We start from the raw sequence: 6,978 nt of genomic DNA on the forward strand, positions 1-6,978 counted from the left end.
TGGATACACTGTGGACTTTTCTGTGTACACAGGAAAGAACAACTTTCCCACAGGCCATGGACTGTCATATGATGCTGTGACTTCTCTTTTGGACCATACATTTTTGGGTTCTGGGTACCATGTGTACATGGACAATTTTTATACAAGTCCAAAGCTCCTAAAAGACCTGTTTGCAATGAAGTTTGGTGCGTGTGGGACTTACAGGGACAACAGAAAGGACTCCCCTTTGAAATGCAGCTAATTCATTCTAAAAAAATCTGCCAGGGGATCCATCAGATGGATTCAGGATGGACCTCTTGTATTTGTGAAGTGGATGGACACATGAGAGGTATCTGTCTGTTCTACCCACATTCTGCTTATTCAGGAGACATGGTGCAGAGGAGGGTGAAATCACAAGATACATGGAGGACAAAGTTGTTTCCATGTCCTGGCACCTATGACTGCATACAACACACACATGGGGGGCGTTGACTTGTCTGATCAGCTGATATAGTACACAACACAGCACAAAACCATGAAGTGGTACAGAAAGATTTTTCTGCACTTCTTGGACATTGCTTCCACCAACTCTTTCATTTTGCACAAAGAGCTACATGGTAACGTGTCCCATAAAGAGTTTATGGAGCAACTTATCACAGAGCTCTGTGGTGTCACAGAAAGCAGCACCAAAACGGACAAATAGTGACCATATACCAGTTCCAGGAGCTGAGCTGACCTCCGATGGCAGGAATGTTGCGATGGTTGGTCGCCGGAGCCGTGTACATTGCAAAGCAGTGCGTGGTAAAAAAAAAAATAATAATAATAAATAAATAAAAATAACACCATGGAAATGCCAGGCATGCAGTGTTCACTTATGTCTTCAGTTGAACAGGAACTGTTTTCAAGAGTGGCACAAAGATGTGTGACTGTGTTCAGATGTGTGTGCTCTGTTGACCACCTCCCACTGACCACTGAGCTGACCAAGAACATCAGTGTCCCTGTGAAAATTGATATAGTATTACAATTACACACTGTTTTCTATTTAAATATATTTTAAAAAGTAATTTATTCCTGTGATCAAAGCTGAATTTTCAGCATCATTACTCCAGTCTCCAATGTCACTTTATTTGTTCAGGCTGCATTCCACATAACCAGCCACATTTACTTCACAGCATTCAAGTTTACATTTACGTTTATTTATAAAGCACATTTAAAAACAATGTGTTGTACCAAAGTGCTGTACAATTTTACACAAAAAGATAAGATAATAAACTAATACATAAGATAAAATATAAAGCATGCAAGATAGGCCATAAACCACTCAAAAAACCCCTATATAATTCAGGCAACATCATAAGCTAAAAGAAAATAAATGAGTCCGAGTTTAATGAGCCCACTTTGATGGGCCATTAGCCACTGGGGGGAGTGTCCTTTGTCTCCCCTGGTGCGAATCACATAAATATTCATGGCCATAAACACTCCCACACATACAGCAGTGATGACACAAAAACTGACTTATCATTGTTGTTTGTGTTGAAGTGTTCAGAATAATTTTTACATAATTGTGTAGTAAAAATTCTAGCCTACAAGCTTGAAAACTCAGTTTTGTGAACAACTATTTAGTATGTGTTTTTTGGCTTTATTGCAAGGACATTTCTTTCCCCAGAACTTACTAACCACGCATAATCTTTATTTAAAAAAAAAAAAAAAAAAAAATATATATATATAATAATAATAATAATAATAATAATAATAATACTACAAACATGTACATCTATTTTGCTCACATATTTTTGTAGCAGAGTTTGTGCTGAATAAAGCAAAATTACATGTTGGCCAATAGTATGTTATAAGTAGCTGAAATAAGCACAAATGTCAGGGCATGTCAAAACATCTCAAGGGCCCTAGAATCACTCAGACCCCTGGGGGTTAAGAGGCGGTCTTCAGTGTTGGTAACGCCCAGCTCGGGGTGAAACAATTGCACTTTCACAGAACTGTAACGGTCATACATGTCGCACCATCTAAACATCTTGTCAATACTGGTAAAAATATAGTCAAGCATACGAACATCTTTCCACTGAAATAGAAACCTCATGTCGTAGTGCATGTGAGGCTCAGACTCAGGAATAGGCCACGCACGCTCGGAGCTTTTTCTTGTCTTTGCAACAAAAAAAAAACAACAAAAAAAAAATATATATATAAACACAATCCTCCGGTAATTTTTTATTATGATCCCCGATCATCCTTCGTTATTCCAAATGTTTTAATTCCTCTACTACCAAGTCTTTCAATGATGTGTATTAATCTACCCAAATTCCAAATGCTGTGAAAGTTGATCTTTTTAAAAGTACCTGCACTTCCACTTTAGACTCACTTGTTCCCCTTAGAACAGACATCCAAGGTGATGAAAAAAGTACAGCCATGGCTACATGAGCCCACTAGTGCCCTCAGACAAGATCCCGCATAATACCTCTAGATCTCTTCAGTTATCTAGTCAATTTCTCCTCAGTCCCTAGTTCACATTTTAAAACTAAAGGCAACCGGGCTTTTGCTGTGACAGCTCCTAGGCTCTGGAGCAGTCTTCCCCATCACATAAGATCTTCCCCTTCTATTTCTTTGTTTAAATCCTCTTTGAAGACCCATTTTTATTCTTTGTGTTTTAATTCTGTTTGAGGGTTTAATTCTCATTTGTCCTTTTGGTTTTCTTTTGTTTTATATTTGTTGTACAGCACTTTATTTTTAAAACCTGTTTTAAAATGTGCTGTATAAACAAACTAAACTAAACGAAGCCATCTGTAAAACCAGTCTGATATATATTAAAAGATATTATTGATATAAGCACAATAAGAGGTGGTATTTTATATGAAGAGGGAACGATGGGTTTTGTTAAGTGTGGATTTAAATTAAGCCTTTGATAGTGTGGAACACTAGTTTTTGGAGAAAACTTTGGAAACATTTGGCTTTGGTGGTAGATTTAGTACATAGATTAAGTTGCTGTATAGTAATGCGCATAGTGTTGTCCAGTGTAATGGAATGTCAACAGATGAATTTAATATTGAGAGATTTATAAAGCAGGATTGCCCTTTGTCGGCTCTACTGTATAACTGTTGAGCCATTGGCAACTTCAAATTAAAGCAGACAAAGCGATAAAGCCAATTATCTTTGCAGGAGATGGAGTAAGCTTAATTCATCAGTATGCAGATGATACTACCTTTACTGTGAGGGACATAAACAGCATAAAGCAGATAATGGAGCACATGAATACATATGGGAAATCAGCAGGAGCAAAAATATTGAAAAATCTGAAATTTAAGCAGTACTTCTCAAACATGTCCATGATCCTGTAGAAAATAAAGCAAACAGTTAATTACTGGAAACAAAGAGAACTGAAATTGAAAGGGAACACAAGTAACACATTGCTAATGTCAAGATTTGTTCATACATTAAATGTTCTAGACTTGCCAGAGTGGGTGTCAATAGAGACAAATTCCACTGATTTATTGTGTAGAGGGAAGAATGTGAGGATCTCAAAAAGATAAGGAAGGAGGCTTAAAATTGATTTGAGTATGAAGAAAGCTCTAAGGCTTAAAACGGTTCAGAAGTATGCAATAAAGAAATATGGGTGAAAATATTGTATGAAGAATTGTTTAGAGAAAAATGGGGTTTGTAGTCAAAGTAACCTTTTTATAAAACTGAGAAATGCAGTGCTGACATATACAAGACTTTGCGAAGAGTGACTGAGAGATACATGACTTTTAAAGGCAGAGGTAATGAGATGAGAAACAGCTGAATACAATCAGGGATGAAGAGTTCTGGGAAATGTAGTTTGTGAGGGAATGACAAAAATCTGGGGTGGAGTGCCCTCTGGTGGCTATCAAGGGCACCCCAGCTGGTGATTACCACACAGCCAGTGTTTGAATCTGAAGATTACAGATAAAAGTTCATACAGATAAAATCAAAACATTAAAAAAGGGGTCTACTTTTACTCGTGTCCACTTACAATCAAAACAAAATATTGTGCTTTTGCAAAATAAAGAAAACAAACAGGATGTGCTCACTACCACTAGTGTGAACATGCCTACAGACAGTGTGTGCTATTCATATGTTAATGATCTGAGGAAGAATTTACCTCAGAAGAAGAGCATGACTATGGTTTCGGTTACATTTTGAGGAGTGACTTGATCCTGAGGATGTAATTTCTGACAAGTTAGTTTTTTTCCCCCCTTCTTACATTAGAAAACATGCTTCTTTTTTTTAATAACATGTACTTATTTACTAGTTTGGCTTTTCCCAAACTATTGCTATACTGAAATAACCTAAATCAAATGAAATGTTGAAAAAAAAAAAAAAAAAAAAATTATATATATATATATATATATATATATATATATGAGCAATGTATTAAACTAGGATGAATATATTTATATTGTCTATAATTTATCAAATGATAAACAATGTTTTTAATGTAATACAAATTTTTAGACAAGATTTCATTGGCCTGTTTTGGATAGTTTATAAAGCATTTACTGTAAATACTGCCTCAATGAAGCTTTTGTTCATGAATTTCTGCTCTGATGTAGATGTTTTGAATGTGCTAAATACTTTTTGATATAATATAAAAAAAAACATAAAAAAAAAAAAAAACAAATTGTGTACCGTCATGTGCGATAATTCATGCGTGTGTATGACATTACAAAAATCATGTTTTCAGTTGTGAGTGTACATTGTTAATATTAAAGTTGCTGTTGCTATGATCCGGTTATCAGCATGCACACAGATTTTTGCTTTTTTTTTTTTTTTTTTTTTTTTTTTTTTTTTAAAACAGATGTGAGAATGACAGTGACCAGATACTTTGCCTGCATTTGAACCTGGACCACAAACTCTTCCCTGACTCACTTCAAACTGTGTTTTCCCTTTTTTTTGTGTATGTGTGTGTGTGCGCGCGCGCATCGGTTCTGTGCATGCAAATGCTCAGGGCTGCTAGGGCAGTCGCAAAAGGTCAAAGAGTCAAATGTGAGCAGTACAGCTACATTGGACTGATATTGAAATGAAGCTATTCTAGGTGGGGATTGAACCCCATCTCCCATCCTCAAAGTCTCAGAGTTTACAAACTGAGCTAAATTCCTGAATATACCCAAGAGCAGAGAATAAAATAAGCAATGAAGAATAGAATAGAATTCCAACAAAAACAATATTTACTGAGGTAAAGTGCAACAAAACCTAGGAAGCTGAGCTTCCAAAAACAGGGAAATCAAAACAGACACAATGGTCAAAAAACATTGTATAATACAGAACATAACTTGTATTAGCAACTGGAAACATAGGCTCAAGACTGAACACTAAGGCTTTGTCTTCGTTGGGGTTTAACTGCAGTTGGCATCTGATTTGTTGCATTACGGTCACCTTTTTTTCCTAGATTCTGTTTATTTTACAGTCGCTTGTCCAGTCCGGTTTTGTGGGATTACAAATTTAAGAATCTGTTTAAGATCTGCTGATCCTATGTCCTGACATGACATCACATGAAAAACTAAGGTGAACTACACTGTACTGCATTCTGTGTGAACATGGCATCAATTTACTGATTAGATTCAATATAGTTTCCAGTGAGGGGGTTTTCAAATCAAATCACACTATGCGACATGGATCTATTAAACTTGGGTACAACATGCATGTAGACTGTACGCTGATGACGCATATTGACTCGTAGGCTACAATGCAAGTTTCTATAGAAGAATAAAACTTCATCAGCATATGCTAGTGGTAAACAAAAAGACCATGCTGAATCACACTTTGGCAGTTGTAGTTTTTATGTGCGCTGTTTAAAAAAAAAAAAAAAAAAAAAAAAAAAGGAAGTAGTGGAAGAAGAAGGGAAAGAGCTTGAGGTAAGCAGTTTTAAGTTTTAGTGCTATGTTGCGTAGATTTCATGTCACATTTTTATTGGCTGGTCAGTAGACGTAGGTCATAGCAGCAAACACACTATGGTTGATCATGCAGAATTTTTGACATGGTCAGAAAGTTATCGTAGGCAATCTCAATCACAAGACCGGGAAAACAGCAGTCTTTGTACCACTCTCACTGTACGATATAGGACCACCGATTAAGAGCCACGATCACAGAAATCGCCACAATTGTTTCACGATGACAATCTTTCATCTGGGACAACCAAATATCATGCAGTGGGTCCCGGGCTTAAGGCTGAGTGTAAGGACTGCCCACTGAATGCCTATAAAATACAACATGTAGCTCCCAACAGCATGTGTTCTCAATAAAGATTCCTGCTGAAGATACAACTAAGTCTCCTGGTCTTTGCGTCTGAGATTTCCAATAGTTTCTTTTAGAAAGTTAAACAGACATTTACTCTCTTGTATGCTCTCTGCACACTGCACAATACTTTTAATATTGTAGTCCATTTATCCCATTTCCTGTAATTGAATCATAATTTCTTATTTTTTCTGAGTGAATTTCTCACATGATAAAAGAACATGTTCAGCTGTCTCATATTCCTGATATTGAGTACACAGACCTGTTGGATGTTTTCCGCTAATATGAAAAGCACTATTAACCCTTAAATGCATACCTCGGGTCTTTAGTGACCCGGGACGTCATTCACTACCCTCCTCCTCATTAATTTTTTTATGAATTGGTATTCCTCAATCAATTCATTTTAAAGAATATAACAAGAAAAAAAAAAAAAAAAAAAAATCATAAAATTATAAAAGAATGCCTATTTTTTAATTCATTTTTTGTCAAAATTGTATAGGGTCGCTAACGACCCGATGTGTGTATCAGTGTACGTATATTTTTTCTGCACAAAAATAATCGAATCTTAGATGACTGAATAAGCGCAATTCACATTTATTCCACAAGGTGGCAATGTCTGATACACAATGCTGAAGTGACGACTCATTCAGACAGAAAACAAAATAAGAAAAACATGAAATGGTTTAGTGATTTACTGCAGAGCAAGTACTAAACGCAATCAAATATGACTCTCACTGT

This window comes from Ctenopharyngodon idella, chromosome 3, assembly GCF_019924925.1.
Source record: "Ctenopharyngodon idella isolate HZGC_01 chromosome 3, HZGC01, whole genome shotgun sequence".
NCBI lineage: Eukaryota > Metazoa > Chordata > Actinopteri > Cypriniformes > Xenocyprididae > Ctenopharyngodon > Ctenopharyngodon idella.